Below are 26194 nucleotides of genomic sequence, written 5' to 3' on the forward strand. Positions count from 1 at the left end.
TCCAGTAAGCGCCACTGTGCTGCATTGCAGAGAGGTGGTCCAGGCCGTGCCACTTTTTACACCTCTCTGCAACGCAGCTCTGTGGCACTTACTGGAGGTACCTAGTGGGCTAGTTGGACCCTAGGGACCCTCAGGACTCAAATGAACTTAATCTCCCAACTAAAAACGGACACAGGGCGTGTTTACACAATGGTGAAAGGAGGGGACGGGGCCTGAGTTAACGTGTGCAAAAACGCCCTGTGGCCTGTTTTAAGAGGTAGTTTTAATCCCCATGCCCTATTATATACTAGGGGCTTATAGAGGAGGTAAGGCTAATCACAGGGGGACCCCAACGCATAATGTTCCCTAGTGTATGTAGGTGTTTTCACTGTATTCTAAGTGTCTTTTAACATAGCACTGGCTCTAGGACTGGTTAGTCAGACTCAGTTACCACCAGTATCCGTCTGAAAAAGTTGAGGGTACAGGATGATTTTGCAACAAGGCTTCTTTCTGCTCTTCTTTTTGTTCTTTCTGCACGTTATCCTTCTTCCTGCACTTATCTTCGTATTTGAGGACTTCTGTTGCTTCTTTCTGCACTTCTTTTGTTTCTTTCTGTGCATTTTTTCTTCTTTCTTCACATGTCCTATCTCTGTAGGCATAGTTAGAAATTAGCATTTAAAAAACCTTTGAAATTAACAGAAAAAACCATAGGTTTCAGGTACGTTATAGTTAGGAATTAGCATTTAAAAAACCTCAGAAATTCACTGAAAAAACCATAGGTTTCAGGGGTGTTATAGTTAGCTGGACTTTTCACTTGTACAAAACCATTGAAATTCCCCCGTTATAGTTAGTTCAGCTAACTATAACTCGCGCGCCCGCAATGCACTGCTGATGACGTCACATATTACATCACTCATGACATGGTCAGTGACATCACTCATGACATCACTGATGACATCTCAAATGACATCACTGATGACATCACTGATGACATCATCCTTGTGATAGAGTGGCAGACCTCCTCTCACCCTAATATAACCTTTGATACACACATTCAAAAATAGAGACTAACATTTTCAAAACAATGGACATACCAATACCAGTTACAACAACCTCTTCAGTAATTCTAAGATCCACATACACATCCACTCATTCACCAACAGTCCAATACAGTCACTCATACATGTACTCACTCATCATATGTACTCATACACCTATACATCCTGTTACACAATGCCACTCATCCATAGAGTTACTCACACACATAGTCACTCATGCTAATAAAGAATCAAACATACATTTACTTGCATATACAGTTATACACACACCACCACACTTACTTCTACGGAAACTTACACATACTTAGTCTTTTAAACAATCACTTATAGAAACACATACTTATTCATACAGGAACTCTTTCAATCTCTCACTCTCACATATACTCACATATATACACCAATAGTCACATATACTAGTTTAAAACATATGTAGTTACTCATAAAGACACTATTGAGACAGTCATTCACTCACTAACACACCCATACACACACACTCATCCACCCATACAGTCCTGCACACATACTGTGTTCAACACATACAAACAGTGAGTCACTCATTCATGCACCTATGCACTACGTAATACCCCCCACCGAACCATGCAGACACTCAGACTGATACTCAAAAAACCAACTAATAACCTATATAGACACCCATGTAGCTACTCACCAACCCATGCAGCCAATTATACACAAAGTGAGAGACTGATACAGATATTTACATATTTAAACATTACTCACTAAGCCATGTATTCACTATGATACACTTAATCAGTCAGTTACACAATCAATTTTTCAAAAACAAATCATCCATTTAGACACTTATATACCCATTTATTTTTCCATCGACCTTGAGATATACATATATAAAACATATTTAATTTTCAGAATAACACACATTCACTGGATGATGTCATCAGTGATGTCATTTGAGATGTCATCAGTGATGTCATGAGTGATGTCACTGACCATGTCATGAGTGATGTAATATGTGACGTCATCAGCAGTGCATTGCGGGCGCGCGAGTTATAGTTAGCTGAACTAACTATAACGGGGGAATTTCAATGGTTTTGTACAAGTGAAAAGTCCAGCTAACTATAACACCCCTGAAACCTATGGTTTTTTCAGTGAATATATATATATATATATATATATATATATATATATATATATACACACATACATTACCTACTGGCGGTCGCCAGTAGGTAGTTATAGTTAGGACCACGTTTCCATAGGAAAACCTCAACATTCTATTTTGAATAACTTTGGCGCCGGTCGACGAATCCTCGCGAATTTCTCAAAATAGGTGGGGCGCTACGCTCCGCTCCTACCCTGAAAGTCTCGGGGGGGATCCGTCAAGCGGGGGCTGAGATAAAAGGGGGGTCCCAAAACGCGTTTTTCCCATGCATTTTTCCATAGGACCTTTAGAACGAGCTACAGCCCGAACGGCTGAACAGAATTACTCAAAATTTGGCAGAGAGGTAGTCCCTAGGTCAAGGAAGTGCCTTTTGTAGGTTTGGTGTAAATCTGTTCAGTAGATTCTAAGAAAATAGCCTTTAAATCAATATATATATCTGAGCCCGCTTACGGTACGCTTACCGTACGCTTACGGTAAGCGTACGGTAGCGTGCACGAGCGCGATTCTGATTGGCTCTTAGATCTTAGTAAACATTCGAATCGGCCGAAACCAGGAAGCGGCGGCCGCCATTTTGTGTATTTCACTCTGAAAAAAAAGAGTGAAAACAAGGAAAGGGGGCAATGAGGAGAGTTACAGACCCCCTAACATTTGTAAGGGGGTCAAAGAAGGACAGAAAAGTACAAAAAAAACATTTATTGATTTTAAAAAAAATCACGGGGTACGCGTACGGTAAGCTTACGGTAAGCGTACGGTAAAAAAAATAAAAATAAATAAATGAAAAGCAGATTTAAGAGTTTAGAAATTAGGGAGCTCTAAAAAGAGCTGTTGTGTTTATGAAGTCATTTTTTTAGTGGTACCTACAAGTAAGTACCGATGCAGAGTCTAAGGTTCAAGAGGAAGACTCTGTTCCCTTCATCATTGAAGTGCACACCATCTCCTCTATAAATGTCTTGCATGTCATAACGCAAGTTGTTGTGGTAAATGGCACCCATACCATAGTCACGGAGGAAAGCAGAAACAGATTTGTTGACGTGCTTTCTTGCTTTGTCAATCTGTGGGCAGAAATGATTGGACCAGTTCCATTTTTGCCTTTGGCATATGTTGGAAAACACAAAGGCAGTTTTAGGGAAAAGTGTAAACAGTTGTGCAAAGGTGTCCTTCATAAGCATTTCCAGACCTACCCCAGTCAAAGTGCCTAGGTCATTGCCACCACAGTGCACTATTATGAGGTCAGGGTGTTGGATTTGAATGAAGGATTTCACCAATGGCATCAATTGGTGCCACTTTAACCTTCTCTGACCAATCCATTTAATGTCTACATTTGGCAAAGCAAGGTCTCTCACCATACCTGTTTTCTCTGCAAACTTTTCACTCCAGAAGACATAGCTGTGCCCTACAATCCACACTGTGAAAATCTTCAAAGGAGAACTGGATGCACTCAGGAGGTGTCTTTCAGTAGAATGGCAATATGAAAAGAAAGACAGTTTGGAAATGGAGGCATACATATTTTTTTCAAAACAAAAAGAACTGATTGGCTGTTTCATACCATTCTAGAATAAAAACTAGGCTGTATGTGTAAATTAATAGAAGCATGTTTTGTATTGGTAAAAAAAAATGTGTAACCAAAGAACAGTACTATGGATTTGCTGTTAGGTTTGAAAAGTCAAGCACTCTTGCTCTGTGGAATTGAAACATTGTTTGGCGAACTTCTGACCTAACTCAACACAGCAGTGTTCCATGAGCTGTTGCTATGGTAGCAGGCAGAAGTCAAGTTGGGGGAAGGGTACTAGGCAGAAGTCAAGTTGGGGGAAGGGTACTTTTGGAAAAGGGTTGGTTTTCAACCAATAGAAATGTGTGATTACATTTGAAAAAAAGGGGGAAGCACTGAGATTTGAAACTTACAAGTATATGTGTGGAAAAATAGAGGGAAAGTTTGCCATTATCTGGTTCTGCTGAGAGGAGAGAGGTGAACACAACAGAGATCCTGGCTCTGATAATCTGCTGTTTGAGTGTCACATTTCTTTCACAACTAACTAATTTTAAAGGTGAGTTTACAGTTTGAGAGGGGATGTATGTGGTAACTTAAGAAATGAATAATAGAAATGGAAATTGTTTTTGTTGTAGTTACACATGGTGGTTTCATAATGTGTCAGTCTGTAAAAGTGATTTTCACTTGCCCCGAAAAAAAAAAGAGCAGTAAGTGTGCTTTCAAATTGGCAAAGAAATTTCGTTTTGGGACTAATGTGAAAACATGACTCTGTTTGCAGAGAGGAATTATAGGCAGAGATTTATTGCGTCTTGCTCTGGTGATTTCACAGTTGCATTAGATGGAAAGGGGGAGCGAATTTTTGGGGGAAGAAGCAGAGTCTTAGCACACACCCATGTGCTTGCCATGTATAGTCATGCACAGTATTTACAAGCGAGTGGGGTTTTCAGGTTTCAGTCTGTAATGCAAATACATTCAGCATCACTAAGGCTGGTTGCCCTTGCTGGAGTGTAGCACTCTGGACATGGGCTTTTTAAAAAATCTGAAAAGTGGTTTCATAATGTGACAGTTTGTAAAAGTGATTTTCACTTGCCCAAAAAAAAGAGCAGTTTGTGTGCATTCAAATTGGCAAAGAAATTTCGTTTTGTGACTATTGTGAATAGAAATGTAGTAATATATTTAAATACAATAAAGGATTTTTTTTTTAGTTTTTTTCAGGTATTGCTGAAGAGCAGTGAACAAAATTTAAGATGCCTACAAAATCCAGAGTTCAAAAAACGCTAAAAAAAAAACTATATTTGAAGACAACTGGAGGACCAAAGTTAGTAGAAGATGCTCATGTTGGGAAAAAGAAAAAATCTTCTGGTAAGCAGAAAAAACAATTTCTTAAAAATATATTCAAAACAAAGAAAAATGTACAAAATGTCTGTATTGGAAAGAATGTTACAAAAGGAAGAGAACAGGAAAAAATTGAGAATTTAGTTAATGCAAATATACCTTCTGCAACTGAAAAGATTTACATAAACAGAAAAACAGCGTTTAAAGAGATACGTAGAAAAATGTTTCAGAGAAGAGTTATGTCCAATTTGATAAAGGATGTGAAGAAATATAAGCAAAAGGCAAAATATTACAAGAGAAAAAAAGAAATTGAAGCCATTGCAGCAAAGGCATTAGAATTAAAAAGGAAACTATTCATATTAATTTTGAATAGGATGCGTACATTAGATAAAATGGTTAATGTACTGAAATCACAAAGCAAAAGCAAAAGAGTAGTGAACAGAACAAACTTTTGTAAAGTGTTTTTAGGAAAGTGGATGCATAGTTCAAGTAGTGAACCTTTTTTTAATGAAGAGAGCTATTTTCAAAGTAATAGTTTGCTGCATGCAGTTGACACCAGAGGTCGTGCTTACGAAGTGAAAAATGGTTGCATAATGGAGAAGGAGATAATGGTTCCAAGAGATGAGGTACAAGTGATGGCAGATGAGGCAATGGGGAGACGTCCTAAAGCCCCAGTGTACACTTGGAATTGTAGTAGTATTTGCACTGTGCGTCAGGATTCTATTGACAAATTTCGAGAGTTTCTTAGAGAATATAGTAAAAAAAGTGTAAAACAGAAGATTAAGGTGCTTCAAAGTCTGGATCCATGCAGAGTGAGAGAGAATACTGGTTTGCAGGGTCATTCTATGGCTTGTCTATCTAGAAAAGTGTGCAATAGTGTTTTCCATCATTTTAGGATGCTGGCTGTTCATCATACTGAAATGAGAAAGTTTGTGAGACGGTTGTATTTTGCCAAAAGTCCAGCAATAAAGTTAAATGAATTGAATAGGGCTCTGTTCCGAGGAACGGTATCAGATGTAGAGAAGGTTGTTGATGAAATTCAGTTTTGTTACTTTGGTCCTGAACAAAACAGTGCAGAGAAGGACACAGTAAATGAGGAAGAAGTGGAAGAGAATGTAGAACCTTCTGTAAGTAAGACATTTAATGATCACATAACAAAATTTGCAATAGTCTCTAATGAAAGACCAAATGTTACTTGTATTTGTTGCCGCAGAACTCATTATAGAAAACAAACTAGGAATGTTGATCTCTACAGAAAGAGTGAAAATGAAGATAATTATAAGTGGAAGGATTTTGCCACATATATATTTCTAGAAAATTGTTTTGAATTGGGTGAAGATCAGCGTATTTGTAAATACTGTTACAACAAGTTAGAGGAAAATAGAATGCCGACCAGAGCTGTACATAATAATTTAGAATTGGATGCTATTCCTGCTGAACTTTCTGAATTAAATACATATGAGTCTATACTCATTCAATGTGTTCATCCGTTCCAGACCATAATACGTATGGAGCCCAAAACTGGTAAATTACCTCCTTCAGATTTACTGAGAGGTTTAAAAGGTAGAGTGGTGTATTTGCCCTTGGATTTGAAAAAAAATATGGAAACTATTGATGCGGATACTTTGGAAACTGAACCATTAATTATTCTGGTTAATGGTGTACCTACAAAGAATAAGAAGATTTGGCAGGAGCTGGTAGATGTGCGGAAAGTACAAAGAGCAAATTTGTATTTGAAAAAAAATAACAAATGGTATGAATCAATTTATATAGAAGAAGAAGAAGATGATTTTCAAGAAGACACAAACACCAACTGGACAAATTGAAAAAGTGGACAAGTCAAAGGAAGAAGAAATTTATGAACATTTTAGCATACATCCTCTTCATTCGAAAGAAGTTATGGGAGACAATATTGATCTCTTTCAGATGAAGAAAGCAAAAGGAACTCCTGTGAGTGTATGGGAGGAGAGCTTGGAAGCTCGATGTTTTCCTCAGCTGTTTCCTAAAGGAAAAGGAGGACGATACGATGAACGTCCAGAACAGATTCCAGCGTCAGAGTATCGGACTACAAGACTATATGCTGAAGATCCCAGATTTCGACAAAGTATTCCTGATTTGTTCCATCTTTTATTTGAAAGCGACTTGTCTGCACTGTCTTATGCAGTAAATCACATTTTAAAAAGTGGAGTACATTTACAAAATGTGTCTGCTAAGGATTTTATGGAGAAAGTGCAGCACCGAGATGATCATTTGGAAACACAACTGATCAATCTGATGGCTTGTCAGCGTGGGACAAATGAATATTGGTACCGACGCCATGGTGAACTAAAATGCATGTTACGGAATTTAGGAACACCAACATGGTTCCTTACCCTAAGCTGTGCCGAGTACGCTTGGGATGATTTACTGGATTTTCTACGAGAGGCCAATTCAAACATTAAAAACATCGAATACAAGACAGCAGGAGAACTGTGCTCATTGGATCCGGTTAATGTTTGCAGATATTTCAATCATAGATTTGAGGCTATGATGTCCTTCATCTGCAATAAAAAAAAATCCACCCCTTGGAGAAGTAGTGGATTTCTTTTGGAGAAAAGAGTACCAGGCAAGAGGTGCTCCTCATATTCATATGCTGTTGTGGATCAAGGATGCCCCAAAGTTTGGAACAGATACTGATGAAGCAGTGTTATCTTTCATTGAAGAATATGCAACATGTGCTATACCAAAAAGCACAGAAGAGAAAAAGTTAAAAGAGCAAGTTTTACATTTCCAAAGTCATCGGTGTGGAAAATACTGTCGACGGAAATACAAGAGCAAAGAAAAATACTACACTAAATGTCGATTTGGATTTCCTAGACCTGTTCTTTCAAATGGAAGAGTAAACAGTTTTATGTCATCTGTGAGACATACTATCACAAGAAAATCACCTAAGAATACCTACAACCTTAAAAGAAAAGAAGAATCAAAAAATATAAATGACTACAACCCAGTCATTTTATCCATGTGGAACGCTAACATGGATATACAGTATGTAGCTGACAATTCCATTGCTGTTGCACGATATGTAACGTCTTACATTACGAAATCAGAAAAAACAGAATTGAAGCAAATGTGGGAAGAGATTTCTCACGAGAAGACTGTCAGTAAGAAGCTGTACAGTTTCAGTTTGAAGATGTTATCGCATCGAGAAATTGGATCCTACGAATGTTCAGATAGGTTATCTTCTGCAAGTCTCTACTCGAAGTCAAGAAGAATAATTTGGGCAAGTTTAGGCCTTGCAGCAATGAGAAATCGGGTACTAAAATCTGTAGGAGAAATTGAATATTTGGTCGAGAATGACCCAGAAAGTACAGATATATTGAAAACAAACATGTTGGACACATATTATCCCAAGAAAAGTCAACATCTGGAGAACATGTGTCTCTATGAAGTGCTGCAGAACTACATTTATTCAAGGAAAGCCACAGAAGACATCAATAATGGAAAATATAAAGTCGTTGGTGAAGAAGGATGTTTGGTGAAGCAAACAAAAGGAAGTTTGATAAATCACCGGAAGCTGAGTTGCGACACTACTGACAAGAAAGAATTTTACTACTTGGCTCTTTTACAGTTGTTTAAACCATGGCGTACAGAGGATGAACTACTGGGAGAATTTCAAAGCTATGAAGATTCATTTAATGCTTGCAAAGACAGCATACAATGCAATACATTCACAACTTATCTGCAAATGTTAAATGAAGAAATTGAACAGGAAACTACAATTGCAGCAGAAATAGCTAGAGACAGTTCTCAGGACAGCCAAAGTTCAGGAACACACAGTCAAGATCCCCTAGGACAACCAATCATTGAAAATGAAGCATCAATAGCCATGAATGAAGTGGAAACGGCTATGAATCAAGCTCAAGAAGAATTTATAGACTTAGAAAATTTGGAAAGACAACTGAATCAAGAGCAGCAACAAATTTATGAAGAGATCAAAAACAAAATTGATCACGGATTTCTACATGTAAAAAAAGAGTGCTCATGCACATCATTTCATCCAATCAGGATGTATGTAAGCGGACAAGCTGGAACTGGAAAAAGTTTCCGAATAAAAGTCATCAGAAGCTACCTACAGCAAAAAACGGATTCTACTTTGTCTTGTGTGGTTACTGCTCCAACTGGGTTAGCAGCATATAACATAAAAGGAATCACCTTACATCGTTTGCTAATGTTACCAGTGGAGCATGAGAACAAAATACAATTCAACAAGCTAACTGGAGAAGCATCCTTGGAAGTTTCAAGAGTATTGAAGAAGATGCAAGTTCTCATTATTGATGAGGTGAGCATGGTATCAAACCTAATGCTTGCCTTTGTGCATTTAAGAATGCAGCAAATTTTGAAGACAGACTATGACATGTTATTTGGTGGAAAACACGTCATAGTTTTTGGAGATCTTTTGCAACTTACTCCAGTTAAAGGACAACCAGTGTTTAATACTGTGACACATGAAGACACGAAGAAGTCATTGGGAAGCATCGGAAATACAAATGTTTGGTCCTTCTTTGAGTACAAGGAACTTACTACTAATATGAGGCAAGCAAACGATGAAGAATATGGAAGTATTCTGAAAGATATCAGGATTGGACTACTGACAGAAGTTGGCAAAAAAGCATTACAGAGTCGGCTGCTACATAATTTATTTCCAAAGGAAGAAATAGTTGCAGAGAAGATATACAAGAACATTGCAGAAAACAAAAGTGTCATCTGCTTAATGCCAACTCTACGTGAATGCTCAATATTCAATGAGGAGCTTTTGAAATTGGAAAAGGAAGAGATCAGGAAATTGGAAGCAGTGGACAAAATTGAGGATGGAAGAATTACTGTCACAGTAACGGGCAAACTGAAAAATAAATTGGACTCACTAGAGAAGAACATCTCCAAAACAGCTGGATTAGAAAAAAATCTGTTTGCATGAACTGTAGAGTGTTTTTAAGGAGAAATTTGGATGTTGAGAAAGGTTTAGTTAATGGAGCGATGGGAAGAGTTGTGGGTTTTATTAATTACCAGAAAAAAGGAGTTGAATGTTTAAAAATAAAATTTGATCAGATAGATGAAGTTAAAGATATTTGTCGTTGTACAGTTCGTTTTATGCTTGTGAAAGACTTATATGTACGTAGGAAGCAGTTTCCGTTTTCTCTAGCATATGCTGTAACTATTCACAAGTCTCAAGGATTGACTGTAGATTGTGCATTTGTGAACATTGGTTCAACTGTGTTCAAAGAAGGTATGGCATATGTTGCTTTGTCACGAGTCAAAACATTATCAGGTTTATTCATGATAGACTTTGATGAGTCAAAAGTTAGTGCTGATACAAACTGTGTAAAGGAGTATAATAGATTAAGAAGAAGCTATGCTCCTCATTTAGGTCAGTATCCTGTGTTGGAGAAACGTGTAGTTTCTCGTAAAAGAAAAAATGAGAATATCTGTAGTGAAGATGTAGAGAAGAGGAAAAAAAAGAGGAGTGATGTAATTGCAAGCAAAAAGAAAAAGGAAAATGAAGAACGGGTTGTAGGATGTCATTTTGAAAATAGCTCTGGTGTCAACTGCTACGCAAATGTAGTGCTGAATGTTGCATTTTATCTGGAAAGTTTGCAAGAGCAGATAATAGTAAATCAGGGAAAAAGATTCTGTTCAGAGCTGAGTCTCCTTTTTCAAAAGCTGAGTAAAGATAAAACTCAAATAGAAAGTGCTACTGACATTAGAAAACTTTTAGATGTATGTTCAGGACGAACACAGTTTTCTCAAAATGAACAGCAAGATGCACATTAATTTTTGATGTATTTTCTTCAGGTAGTGGAAGAAGGAGTTCCCATTGACATTTTTTTTGGTCTCTCTTATAAATGGGAACATAGTTGTGATAATTGTTATAATATATGTGGCTCTATTGTTGATAATGAAAGGTTTATTTATTTGACATTGCCAGAGAGTAAAACAGTCACTTTTGCAAAATTAGTTAAAGATGCTAATCATAGCATGAAATGTGGTGAGTGTAATTCTGACATGTTTTCAACATTAATTTTAAAGGAATACGGACAGTATGTAATTTTAATGATGCAACGATGTAGAGCTGATGGTTCAAAATTGGATACTTTAATAAAGAAGTTTACAGGACAGCAATTATCAATTTCAGGAAAAACTTTTGTAACTGTTGCAATAATTTTCCATGATGGACCTACTGTTACTTCTGGACATTACACAGTTTATCTTAAATGTGAAAAAGGCTGGACACTGTGTAATGATTCCCAATTGATTTTCAAACAACGTTTGCCTTTTGATTTAGCAAATTCCTATCTAATCTTCCTGAAACCTAAATTTTAGAGAGACTTGGCAAGATCTGGACAAAACAATTTTACCATTTTACTGGATTGCCATTGCAATTTTGTAAAAAAAAAATTTTTTAAATTATCATTTGGCCTAATGGAAAGATAACCAATTGTAATGTGGACTTTTTTAGTTTTTAATGAAACTTTGAAAAACCAATAATTTAGAGATTATCGGTAACTTCTGCACATTTTAAATTTTGGAATGTTATTGGACTGCCATTGGAATTTTTTTCAAAAATGTTTTAAAAAATTACTATTTGGCCATGTGGAAAAGTAACCAATTCTATTGTGGACTTAATAAATTATTCAAAAAATTTTCGTGAACCAAAATGTTACAGAGAATCGGTGAGATCTGGACAAATTAAACTTTAGAATTTTATTGGATTACCGTTGGAAATTTATTCCAAAAAAAAATTTTAAATTACTATTTGGTCTAAAGGAAATGAAATCAGATGTATTTTGGAGTTATTTGAGATATAATATTGTGATTATACTTCTGAAACAAACATATCAGACGGTATTTTAAAGAAATAACTATTGGTATTAGATGATATTTTTTTACAATATTATGCATTTCTATAATGTTAAGTTTAAGTAAAAAAAGAATCAGGGCATTTTTAATACAATCTTTGTGATTGGTATTTTTTTTTGCCCGCTGTAAAATGATGAATGCAATTGCTTTCACAATTTATAGTGAAATGCAATATATTCTGAAAACAGCAAAAATAAGGCAAAAATATTTTTGGGAAAAAAATGTAAATATGTGTACTGTATTATAAAATGTTTTAAAAATATTAATACTTTTTTCTTTTTTTCCAGATAGATATAGAAAATTTTCGAAAACTACAAACATTTTTAAAACTATTTTTAAAAAAAACAAATGAATAAATATTTTTTCAGTGAGTATGGTAAGTCAATAATAATAATTGTAGTCTCTCAAGGACAATGTAATGTGATAAATGATTTTTAGTGTTTTTAAAAAAAAAAAAAAAAGTACGCGTACGGTAAAAAAAAAATAAAAAAAAGTTTTTAAAAACATATGTAAAAAAAAGATGAAAGATAAGGTTGGCTCTTAAAAGAACCGTTGTGTTCATGCAGGGACAGAGGAAAGGAAGCATGGGAAAATTATTCAAAGCGACAAATGTGCTGATCTATTTTGTTGTTCACTAGGGAAACACTGGTCTCCCTATGGCAAATTAGATCTTTACAAAATGTGCAATGAATATCAACCTTCCGAAATCGAGGGTTCATTTCCAGAGGGCCAGCAAAAGGAGATTCTCCCCCCACAGATGAAGGGCTCACCTGACCTGCAGAAGAAGGAGTCAGCCCTGCAGATGATGGTCCAGGCTGAGCTGCTGTGGATGTACTGGCTCGTCTTTCTGAAGAGTTACCTCCAAAAAGATGACCATGTGTCCTTCTGTGTACATCCTGGAGGTGTCTCTTCATGGTGTGATTCCCAAAGGAATACTTCCTGTCAGGATTACCTCTAGAAAGTACACGCTTACACAGCCTGCAAGTAACTAAGGGTGCATTCACCTTTTGCTGGCCTTCAGGAAAAGTAAAATAATCCCATACATAAGAGGGCTTTTGTTTCCTCGCTCTCTGCCTCAAGACAGTGCTGCTAGTGCTAGCCTCACTCTCAGAAGAGCTCTGCTGTTCTGCCATCGTATCCCAAAGACAAACCAGCTCCTTCTCCCAAGGGATCACAAGCAGAAATGAGGGGAATGGGTGTGGTGTAGGAGAGTTCTAGAACTGAAAGTAGTTTCAACCAATCAAAAGTTGTGTTTCATGATCACATGACCTTCCGTACGCTTACGGTACGCTTACGGTACGCTTACGGCAAAAAGTACGCATGCGCGTAAAAAAGACACGCGCTTGCGCGCATGCGCATAACAGTCACTACCCGACACTTCCGCGTAACGTGCGCGTGTGGCGTAAGCGCGCATGCGTCCCACGCGCAGTACGCGCGGCTACGCAAAGTGCGTAACTATACGCAAGCAGCGTAGATAGATTACGGACGTTGCGTAAACCGTGAGCTTACGGTACGCGTACTAAAAAAATATTTTTTTTTTAAAAAAAGTACTGCAAATAAATTTTACATGTTTATTTTAAAAAATATATTTAAAAAAACATATTAAAGAATTTTAAAAATTTAATCATAGTCTTTATAAAAGGTAAGATAATTAAATTAAAAATGTTAGAAAAAATAGAAGAAAAAAAAAAAAATTTGTATTTAAAAAACCTTGCAAATTCACTGAAAAAACCATGGGTTTCACACACGTTATAGTTAGGAATTAGCATTTAAAAAACCTTAGAAATTCAGTGAAAAAACCATAGGTTTCACACATGTTATAGTTAGCTGGACATTTTACTCGTAAAAAACCAATGAAATTGCCCCGTTATAGTTAGTTCAGCTAACTATAACTCGCGCGCCCGCAATGCACTGCTGATGACGTCACATATTACATCACTCATGACATGGTCAGTGACATCACTCATGACATCACTGATGACATCTCAAATGACATCACTAATGACATCACTGATGACATCATCCTTGTGATAGAGTGGCAGACCTCCTCTCACCCTAATATAACCTTTGACACACACATTCAAAAATAGAGACTAAAATTTTCAAAAACAATGGACATACCAATAACAGTTACAACAACCTCTTCAGTAATTCTAAGATCCACATACACATCCACTCATTCACCAACAGTCCAATACAGTCACTCATACATGTACTCACTCATCATATGTACTCATACACCTATACATCCTGTTACACAATGCCACTCATCCATAGAGTTACTCACACACATAGTCACTCGTGCTAATAAAGAATCAAACATACATTTACTTGCATATACAGTTATACACACACCACCATACTTACTTCTACGGAAACTTACACATACTTAGTCTTTTAAACAATCACTTATAGAAACACATACTTATTCATACAGGAACTCTTCCAATCTCTCACCCTTGCATATACTCACATATATACACCAATAGTCACATATACTAGTTTTAAACATATGTAGTTACTCATAAAGACACTATTGAGACAGTCATTCACTCACTAACACACCCATACACACACTCATCCACCCATGCAGTCCTGCACACATGGTCTGTTCAACACATACAAACAGTGAGTCACTCATTCATGCACCTATGCACTACGTAATACCCCCCACCGAACCATGCAGACACTCAGACTGATACTCAAAAAACCAACTAATAACCTATATAGACACCCATGTAGCTACTCACCAACCCATGCAGCCACTTATACACAAAGTGAGAGACTGATACAGATATATACATATTTAAACATTACTCACTAAAACATGTATTCACTATGATACACTTAATCAGTCAAACAATCAATTTTTCAAAAACAAATCATCCATTTAGACACTTATATACCCATTTATTCTTCCATCGACCTTGAGATATACATATATAAAACATATTTAATTTTCAGAAAAACCCACATTCACTGGATGATGTCATCAGTGATGTCATCAGTGATGTCATTTGAGATGTCATCAGTGATGTCATGAGTGATGTCAGTGACCATGTCATGAGTGATGTAATATGTGACGTCATCAGCAGTGCATTGCGGGTGCGGGAGTTATAGTTAGCTGAACTAACTATAACAGGGGCAATTTCATTGGTTTTTTACGAGTAAAATGTCCAGCTAACTATAACATGTGTGAAACCTATGGTTTTTTCACTGAATTTCTAAGGTTTTTTAAATGCTAATTCCTAACTATAACGTGTGTGAAACCTATGGTTTTTTCACTGAATTTCTAAGGTTTTTTAAATGCTAATTCCTAACTATAACGTGTGTGAAACCCATGGTTTTTTCAGTGAATATATATATATATATAACAACCATATATAGATCACAGAACACAAACGTCACAATACTCAAATAATAATACATAAAATATTACGACACATTTATATGTAAATGACAAAGGGACAAGTAAAACAATATACATATGCACATACATGCTTAACATTAAAAAATATTAAAAGTATGGTACATAGATCGAGACAACAAGAGTTAAGTAATTAAAATCATAACTTGGATTTCTAACTTAAGTATGCGTCCATCCTGACACATTCCTCATCATATTAATTCATAACGATATGAGAATAATCCCATTACATATATAAGGTGACATGAAGAAATGGACAAACACCCACAGAAAAAGCAATTTAAAGTGAAGTGGCCTGCATAATTTGTGAACAAGATATGCCTATATTAAATGCTAAGAAAGTCTCAAAGAACGAACCCCCAGAAATTACAAGTGAGAAGAAAAAGGGAAAAAAAGAGAAAAAGAAAAAGGAGAGAGGAAAAAGAAGGCAATAAGAAAAGAGGGGGGAAACCTAACCATGATCACCTCTAAGGTTAATAATTAAATACGTAGCCATAATGGCGCATCTAATAACCGTCGGTAAAAAAATTATTAAAAAGTGCAAGGTAAGCATAAGCCATAACTCTCAATTCTTACCCAGAAAATCACGTGTGAACACGCCCCAAAACGTCAATAAATCGACTCCAGGTTGGTACAGGTTTCGATAGTCCAAAGAATAAGTGGCCTACTTGGAGCAATATTACAAAAATAATAGCCAGATAAGTTACCACGGAGCTCTATTCCTAACAAAGGCAAAAGGGGAAAGAGGGGAAGAAAGATGTTTCGGGAGGGAAGAGCAGTAAATCTTACCTCTCCAATAATCAAAAGGTGTAGGTACTCCTGAGTCCCATGTACGTCGCAAAACAATCAAAATGTACTCAAGACTCCAGATCACTTCCGAAGAATATGTATTTAAACAGCCATGTCGTTGTATATTTTAATGCCAAAATGTTGGCTCCATTTTCTAAAAGAAAGATGTAAATCACCGTAAACACGCGTTTGTCAAACATTCGCCTAAACGGACTTTCAACAATATATTAATTATTCCAGATGGATAACCCCATATCAGGCATCCGTTCCTGAAATCTCGTTTCAAGCATTAAAGCAACTACCAAAGGCATTGTGCGTCAAATGCTTAAATAAGTAGACCACACATAAAACATGCTAGCTTTCGATCATTCCCCATTCCAAAAACATAACGATAGTATTCAATTAGCGAGGTCCGATAGTTCTAAGAAGTCTCCCCCTAGAGTAAAAATAGGCGGTTCTAATTAAAGAATCTATTATAAACTGGTCATACGCATTATCCCTGTTGGGAACTTAAAAGGAACATCAGCGTTTTCATCTTACCTAGCTAAAGACTTCTTCTTCCGCGTCCACGACGAAACCGTGTTTGAAAAAGGCAGCGTCTTAAATGCGAACTGCCAATCAAGTCACGTGTTCTGGTAAACACCTGATCACTCGAGATCACCTCACAGTGTGAAGTCTGTGTTCTCGGCTCTTGTAGCGCCATCTTTGAATGACATACGGTCTCTAGGGTTATATAGACCTGTGAGACTCGTGACAGTAATCATAGGCTAAATTGACTCTAACATGAGAGAAAAACCATTTGGTTTAAAAAAATAAATAAAAAAAAATAAAAAATTCTCGCGGTATTAAATTTAGAAAATTGGAAAAAGAAAAAAGAAAAGATAAATAAAATAAGATGAAAATATAAAATAAGAAAACTAGGATGTATATAAACTCAAACCTAAAGTGTGAGCAGTGAGAAATGCCCACAAATTAACACTACGTAAAATAAGCCCCATAAACCAATGATCGACCACAACATGAGTCACCCCTTAGCCATACCCTCCAATATGATACTATTCGAAAAATGGAGGGGAAGGGGGGGAGGCAGACGCCGTGTTACCAGTTCCGCATATACAAACATGAGTGATAGCAGGAACACTATAAGGTGGGAAATTTCCCACCTAATTAGTCAATATCCAAAACACCACTAAATACCATCTACCAGACGCCCCCTCGAAGCAACACCCGTGAACAGCTAAATTATAATAATCTAAAGAACACTGTGATCCCACAGTGTATTCAAAGACCGCATTATGGGATTCTAAGAATGAAAATCAAAACCGCGGTTTATACCAAATCGGATATACCGCGCCTAAAAATACGAAAATGTATGTCTCATGGGACTCAATATTGACAACAGTCTCATATCAATTAAAAATTGGAAAAAAGATGTCAATTCGAGTAAATTACCTGGTGACATTATCATGAACATACCATGTATGATGGATCGTGCCATGTAAAGAATAGACCATATGCACAATCCATTAATGTAAATGCCTAATCAGGCATCCCTTGTCAGACTAGACCTATCCGTTTCCAAGAAACGGAATATCAAAACCCAAGTCCCCTTATTAGAAAGAAGCCAATAGTAGCCAGAACAGATATAGTACAGACAGCATAATACTATACAGAACACGCATCAATAGTCAATGGAAAGCATTGTGATATAGGGAAAAAACAGCATATAATTATTTAATGAAGGATAGACTTTTTTTGTTTAGTATCACACCCAAGACCTAACTAAACTCAAATTCTGTCAACAGAATCAATATTTGCAGGGCATACTAAACCAACAGCTTTTCATTAGAGAAACCCAGAGTGTATATTCTATTTTAATATAAGCAGAGGCATTAGTTTTTACAAGAAATAGTGCATCTCCCCATCTGTGTTGTGCCCCAGACTAGTTGCTCTCAAGGGGCATATCCATTTTGATTCCTGTTGCCACCTCTTGTTGGTATTGGTACATGGTCAGTAGCGTGAAACCAGAATGATACATCTCCAGGATGTTCTCAAACATAATGGTTAGTAATCGGGTACCTCGTATCCTTAGTTCTTATGGCCCGTCGATGTTCCTGGATTCTTAGTTTCAGGCTACGGATGGTGCTACCAACATAGATAATATCACATCTGCATCCCAGAACATACATCACGTAAGCGGTGTTACAATTTACGAAATGATCAATCGTAAACTTTCTAGTAGTGGTATATCCAAATTCAAAGGTTTTGTTTTTACCCAAGGGGCAGACATTACATGTTCCACAGGTGAAGAAACCCTTGGGTTTATCTGGTAACCATGTTTTTGTTGTTTTAGGAGTGACTACATAACTGGGACTTAAGGTTCTCTTCAGGGAAGTACCCTTCCTATATGTAATTGACGGTTTGCTTACAATTACATCTTTCAAACCTGGGACTCCCACTAAGGTGCCAATGTTTCCGAAAGATATTAAAGATAGCACCACTGTGAGAAGTATATTTGGTTATAAACCTTGCCTTCGAGTTGGTAGCAGCCCTGACTTGTTTGTCTTGTAATGTATCATTCCTACTGATCTTATTAATCCTTGCTTCAGCTCTATCCAAAACCACTTGTTTATATCCCCTCTTGGAGAATCTATTTTTTATGTCATTGATGTGCTTGTTAAAGATTACTTCCTCACTACAATTGCGTCTGATTCTTATCATTTCGCCGAAAGGAATATTGTTCTTAACCGAACGAGGATGTGCACTCGTTGCATGTAATACAGCGTTACATGAAGTCTCCTTCCTATATAGTGTGCTGTGTATCTGCCCATCTTTTATGTAGAATTGTATATCGAGAAAATTAATACACTCTTTGTGACACATCATAGTAAATTTTACATTATACCCGTTAGTATTTAGAAAGGAAACATACTGGTTAAGCTGGTCAATAGAACCAGACCAGAGACAGATCACATCATCGATATACCTCCCCCAGTACACGATGTAATTGGTCCAGGGGGAGGCATCCCAGCTCCAAGCATGCTCCCTCTCAAACCAACCCATGAATAGACGGGCGTAAGAGGGAGCAAATTTTGAACCCATGGCCGTTCCATGTATTTGCTGGAACCAGTGATCATCAAAAAGAAAAATTATCTAGGATGATGTTAATCATAAAGACAATCATCTCATTATAGTCATACAATCTTGCATCGTCTGTCATGAAAAGACTGTATGGCTCTAATCCCAAAGTCCTTATTGATGCACGTATAGAGACTCTCTACGTCTAGAGTAACTAACATTAATTCATCCGACCAGTCAATCTTTAAATTTCATTAGGATGTCCTTACTATCTCTGACATAGGATGGCAGATTAGGAACATATTTTTGTAATTTAGAGTCGACAAATTGTGACATTTTCTCCGTTGGTGATCCTACCCCAGAAATAATAGGTCTGCCTGGTGGAAACTGTCCACCTTTATGAACCTTTGCCAGTACATAAATACATGGGAAGGTGGGACAATCCACCCACATAAACCGACATTCATTTTCATTAAGAAGACCAGATTCCCTCCACTCCAATAATTTTGCATTAATCATTGCAGCGCTTTTAGGGATAGGATTGACCTTAATTTTCCGATAGCGTAAATCATTACCAAGCTGCCTCGCTATCTCCTGCATATAATACTCTCGATTCATTACAACAATATTCCCACCTTTATCGGCTTCTCTTATTACGATGTTGGAATCAGTATTGAGTCTTTTGTGAGCCGATCTTTCTGCCGCAGTGATATTGGCAGGTGACTTTGATGTAAACCTATGTGGAGTTTTCATATCGTATAAGTCCTCAGTGACTGGGGCATAACACAGATGGGGAGATGCACTATTTCTTGTAAAAACTGCCTCCTCTTATATTAAAATAGAATATACACTCTGGGTTTCTCTAATGAAAAGCTGTTGGTTTAGTATGCCCTGCAAATATTGATTCTGTTGACAGAATTTGAGTTTAGTTAGGTCTTGGGTGTGATACTAAACAAAAAGTCTATCCTTCATTGAATAATTATATGCAGTTTTTTCCCTATATCACAATGCTTTCCATTGACTATTGATGCGTGTTCTATATAGTATTATGCTGTCTGTACTATATCTGTTCTGGCTACTATTGGCTTCTTTCTAATAAGGGGACTTGGGTTTTGATATTCCGTTTCTTGGAAACTGATAGGTCTAGTCTGACAAGGGATGCCTGATTAGGCATTTACATTAATGGATTGTGCATATTGTCTATTCTTTACATGGCACGATCCATCATACATGGTATGTTCATGATAATGTCACCAGGTAATTTACTCGAATTGACATCTTTTTTCCAATTTTTAATTGATATAATGTGACTCTTGTCAATATTGATTCCCATGAGACATTATATAACTTTTCGTATTTTTAGGCGCGGTATATCCGATTTGGTATAAACCGCGGTTTTGATTTTCATTCTTAGAATCCCATAATGCGGTCTTTGAATGCGCTGTGGGATCACAGTGTTCTTTAGATTATTATAATTTAGCTGTTCACGGGTGTTGCATCGAGGGGGCGTCTGGTAGATGGTATTTAGTGGTGTTTTGGATATTGACTAATTAGGTGGGAAATTTCCCACCTTATAGTGTTCCTGCTATCACTCATGTTTGTATATGCGGAACTGGTAACACGGCGTCTGCCTCCCCCCCCTTCCCCTCCATTTTTCGATTAGTATCATATTGGAGGGTATGGCTAAGGGGTGACTCATGTTGTGGTCGATCATTGGTTTATGGGGCTTATTTTACGTAGTGTTAATTTGTGGGCATTTCTCACTGCTCACACTTTAGGTTTGAGTTTATATACATCCTCGTTTTCTTATTTTATATTTTCATCTTATTTTATGTATCTTTTCTTTTTTCCTTTTCCAATTTTCTAAATTTAATACCGCGATAAATTATTTTTTTTCAAACCAAATGGTTTTTATCTCATGTTAGTCAATTTAGCCTATGATTACTGTCACGAGTCTCACAGGTCTATATAACCCTAGAGACCGTATGTCATTCAAAGATGGCGCTACAAGAGCCGAGAACACTGACTTCACACTGTGAGGTGATCTCGAGTGATCAGGTGTTTACCAGAACACGTGACTTGATTGGCAGTTCGCATTTAAGACGCTGCCTTTTTCAAACACGGTTTCGTCGTGGACGCGGAAGAAGAAGTCTTTAGCTAGGTAAGATGAAAACGCTGATGTTCCTTTTAAGTTCCCAACAGGGATAATGCGTATGACCAGTTTATAATAGATTCTTTAATTAGAACCGCCTATTTTTACTCTAGGGGGAGACTTCTTAGAACTATCGGACCTCGCTAATTGAATACTATCGTTATGTTTTTGGAATGGGGAATGATCGAAAGCTAGCATGTTTTATGTGTTGTCTACTTATTTAAGCATTTGACGCACAATGCCTTTGGTAGTTGCTTTAATGCTTGAAACGAGATTTCAGGAACGGATGCCTGATATGGGGTTATCCATCTGGAATAATTAATATATTGTTGAAAGTACGTTTAGGCGAATGTTTGACAAACGCGTGTTTACGGTGATTTACATCTTTCTTTTAGAAAATGGAGCCAACATTTTGGCATTAAAATATACGACATGGCTGTTTAAATACATATTCTTCGGAAGTGATCTGGAGTCTTGAGTACATTTTGATTGTTTTGCGACGTACATGGGACTCAGGAGTACCTACACCTTTTGATTATTGGAGAGGTAAGATTTACTGCTCTTCCCTCCCGAAACATCTTTCTTCCCCTCTTTCCCCTTTTGCCTTTGTTAGGAATAGAGCTCAGTGGTAACTTATCTGGCTATTAATCTTGTAATATTGCTCCAAGTAGGCCACTTATTCTTTGGACTATCGAAACCTGTACCAACCTGGAGTCGATTATTTATTGACGTTTTGGGGCGAGTTCACACGTGATTTTCTGGGTAAGAATTGAGAGTTATGGCTTATGCTTACCTTGCACTTTTTAATAATTTTTTTTTACCGACGGTTATTAGATGCGCCATTATGGCTACGTATTGAATTACTAACCTTAGAGGTGATTATGGTTAGGTTTCCCCCCTCTTTTCTTATTGCCTTCTTTTTCCTCTTTCTCCTTTTTCTCTTTTTTTCCCTTTCTTTTCTTCTCACTTGTAATTTCTGGGGGTTTGTTCTTACTGAGACTTTCTTAGCATTTAATATAGGCATATCTTGTTCAGAAATTATGCAGGCCACTTCACTTTATATGGCTTTTTCTGTGGGTGTTTGTCCATTTCTCCATGTCACCTTATATATGTAATGGGATTATTCTCATATCGTTCTGAATTAATATGATGAGGATTATGTGTCAGGATTGACGCATAATAAAGTTAGAAATTCAATTTATTTTAATTACTTTACTCTTGTTGTCTCGATCTATGTACCATACTTTTAATATTTTTTAATGTTAGGCATGTATGTGCATATGTATATTGTTTTACTTGTCCCTTTGTCATTTACATATAAATGTGTCGTAATATTTTATGTATTATTTGAGTTTTGTGACGTTTGTGTTCTGTGATATATATATATATATATATGTATGGTTTTGTTATATATATATTTTTTTTATCTGTATTCATTTCAGCCCTGACGAAGTTCGTAAGGAACGAAACACGTTGGCTGAGTCTGAATTTTAGAAAGTTAAATAAAGAATAAAGGACGAAATTTGGATCGTTTTGAAAGACTTTTTATTCTCTGGTGCACCGTCCATTCTTCTAAAAGTCTACATATCTGGTTTCCAGTAGAGCACAAGTACGGCCTGCTCTGGACGTGATTTGCACCAATTCAAAAAATTGAACTCTTACTTGGAAAGTGATGTGCTTAACATTGGTCAGCCGTATTGTCTTTTGTTTAAAATGTGACGGGGAGGTGTTTCGTTGTCACGTGACATAATCCCGAAAGAATATAGTCTCATTGCTTGAGATTCCATAGAAAGAGAAAACGTTTTACCGATAAACTCCGATGCAGCAGTAAGCCTCACATTCTAAACAAGCATTGGCCGTGCGGCCCTGAAAGTGACGCGGCCGCGAAAGTTTTCTGCTTAATTAGGAAGACTGTTGTGTGCACGCGCTAAACTGAAATTTAAAAAAAAATAACACTCGAGTGGTAACACGATCTGTGGTGGGGGAGGGTATTGAAGGGCAAGCAAAGCGGAGAGAGGCACACAAGCGTTAATGAACCATGACACAAACCCACATGGCGGCTGCGCGCGCAAGCATGAGGCCAGCAAAAGCCTCTGGTGGCACTTTGAAAACCTCCTTTCTAAATGTCTCGCAGAGCAGCGCATATGCTGGCTCAGGCGAGACCTAAACAAGAATGACACAAGACAAGAATCCGAAAATGGCGGCCAAAGATGGGAGCTTCCAAATGGTGGTATGTCGATGCCCACCTAGGCCACGAGGGAAAAAACAAGCATTGGCATAGCCAATAGGTCTCGCCTCTAGGACCTTATTAGTGGTTAGCCAGAGGTTTTGGCTTTGCCTTTGTTTTTAGGTCTTGACTAGCGTTGCTGCGTACATGCGCAGCTCGCTCTGCGAGATTTATTGTAGATGAGGACTTTTAGGGGGGGCGGGGGGGGGGCGGGTGGGGGGGGCGGGGGGGGCGTGGGGGGGTGTGGGTGGGGGGCGTGGGGGGGGCCCATAAGGAAGGCAACGACCAGATGAGCCTTGCATAGTACAAACCAGAGGGAACCTTGGGAGTGGGAGGTGGAGGCGGCACACTGAAGGGGTATTTCTAAGAACCCAATGAGCACCGAGCTTATCAACATAAACATGCTGTGCTCATTGTTCACATGCGTGCAACATATAGAAAGGGGCAGGGTCTCCCAAACCGACCCCTTGATGAGACATGAAGCGCAGCGTCCTTAAAGCGGGTGCCGCGCTGATTTACGATAAAGGTGCAACTAACTAAACAACGGTCCGTTCACTCCCAAGTGCTCGACTACAGCATACGGCTGTGAAGAAGGTGCAAGTGCAGGACATACGAAAAGCACCCGCGGACTTTAAACAGGCTCGGTGAAAGAGCACGATTACTACAATCAGCAACAAGCATTGGCCGCACGCGCCTCGCTCTTAGAGTTAAAAAAAAAAAAAAGGAAAAAGACAAGCCCGGCGGAGCGTGGCGTGCGCGCGCTTGGGGGCGGGGGAGCGGACCCTTTGAAGTGCTCCCAAAAGTCGGATTGCATGGCGGCACGATGCGCGTGATTGAGCGTGTGCTAGCCATGCAATCTTTTTGGGAGCACTTTTCAAACCCGCTTTCTATAGTCTCGCTTTGCGATTGCTTACGCGATAGCAAGGTCGAGACCTAAAAACGGCTCAAATAGACTTGGCATAATGTGCGCAAGAGCACACTTTGTGTCATACAGGCTGAAGTTACCTGTTTGTTAAATCTTAAGTACAGAGGCAGAAAAATAAAACAAATCGGATTTGCCCCAAAACTTTTCACTGCTGCGAAGTTCTATAACATGACCGTGTCATGTGTGAAGGCTGTGAGTGCGCAAGACACCTGTCCTTGAAAAGGTTGAGGAGGTTCCAATATTTGTCCCCCGTCTCGAGGGTTGATGTTTGTTGCCTGCACAAAGTCGGACTTTACCAGGATTCAGGTTATTAACTATATCTGAGATTTATTCGGCTGTGAGCCACCCCTGTTGAAATTGCACGTGTAGTTTGTAAACTCACGCAAACTCGACGGGGGACGGTGACCTGTAAAATTTTATATGTATTAATAAAACAACAAACTTGTAGTGAGGCAGCTGCCGACCAGCGAACATGTACTAAAGACCAGGAAATGCCGACTTGTGGTTTGAATACAGGATGAGTGAAAGATCGGTGGAGAAGTGTGGCTCAATGATTAGAGCGGCAGACCCTGATGCAAAGGTCTAGCCCGGGACCAGGGTTCAATTCCCCGCCTCGGCGGGTCTTGGGCTCAAAATTCCACGGACCTGATCATTCTCGCCTCGGTGCCATTCCAATCATGGAGTCTCACTCTGCAACTCTGGGCAATAGCTTGCTTAATCTCCACAACGGCCCCCACAACGCTAAGGATGCCTGGCCTCCACCTTGGGGGTGCCCAGGAGTGGACGCCTCACAGGGAAAGCCAGGATGGGTTCCACAGCGGTATTCGTACAAGCGCCTTGAGACCCTTGCGGGTGAGTAGTGCGCATACAAGTATCAATTTACTGTTAACTGTGACTGTAGCGCCGAAAACAGTAATTTCCCGTCAAGGCGCATTCAAATCAAAGGGGGGCATTTACAAAACCCTGCATGTTCCCCATGTTGTTTTGTGATATCTTCGTAGTTCAATAAATCTGATTTTATTAAATGTACCTCTGCTCACCTTCACAGGTTTTTTAACCTTCCACACAGATCGGTAAAGTTATTTACGGTTAAACATGATCGTTACTGTTTTGGAAAAAAACGTGTTTTGTGCTGCGGTCAAGGTCCTACAAAATAAACAGGGACAAAATACACTGCTAGAGACCCGAATACATTTGTCGGTAAAGAAAAAGGGTTTATTCAGGAATAGTCTTATTTTTCATTATTAAGTTAGTCGGTGCAAATGATGGGTAGATATAAGAAAGGTGCACATTAAACGGTACACGCAGGCTGAGAAATTAGTTAATAATCTGAAACACATGCATGCTGAAACACATGCATGCAAACATGGCAATGAAATCACGTGTTTAAAAAGGCGATTCACAACAAAAACAAGATGTGTTTAATGTGTGTAGCGGTTTTATATGTAGCAGTGCCTCGTGTTGAATCACGAGTATACACGCATGTAAATGCACATGAATACATATTTTTAACTATAACGTGTGTGTATATATATATATCTGTGAATATGTATCTATATAAACACACAGGCGTATATATGGGGAAAAACAGCCATCAACTCGAACACACCGTACCAAACTGCAGACACAACAGCAATAATTTATAAAGCAGTTTATACTTGTAAAATGGGCTGTTACATAATTTAATACGTCGCCAGTTT

General features: G+C 38.0%; 1 protein-coding gene and 1 long non-coding RNA gene across 2 annotated transcripts in view; both read left to right on the forward strand.

Annotated features, from left to right (window-relative positions):
* The window catches only part of LOC146870959 (uncharacterized), a 55958-nt gene extending 33852 nt beyond the window's left edge, over positions 1–22106 (forward strand). Inside the window, exons 2-3 of the long non-coding RNA XR_014979918.1 lie at positions 21738–21888; positions 22014–22106. This is a non-coding gene — a long non-coding RNA (uncharacterized LOC146870959). The remainder of the gene's footprint in view (positions 1–21737; positions 21889–22013) is intronic.
* LOC146870958 (26S proteasome non-ATPase regulatory subunit 11-like) overlaps positions 1–26194 on the forward strand; it is a 342192-nt gene that overhangs the window by 181141 nt on the left and 134857 nt on the right. The gene's annotated exons all lie outside the window — the stretch shown is intronic.

Source organism: Triturus cristatus, chromosome 1_1, assembly GCF_964204655.1.
Source record: "Triturus cristatus chromosome 1_1, aTriCri1.1, whole genome shotgun sequence".
NCBI lineage: Eukaryota > Metazoa > Chordata > Amphibia > Caudata > Salamandridae > Triturus > Triturus cristatus.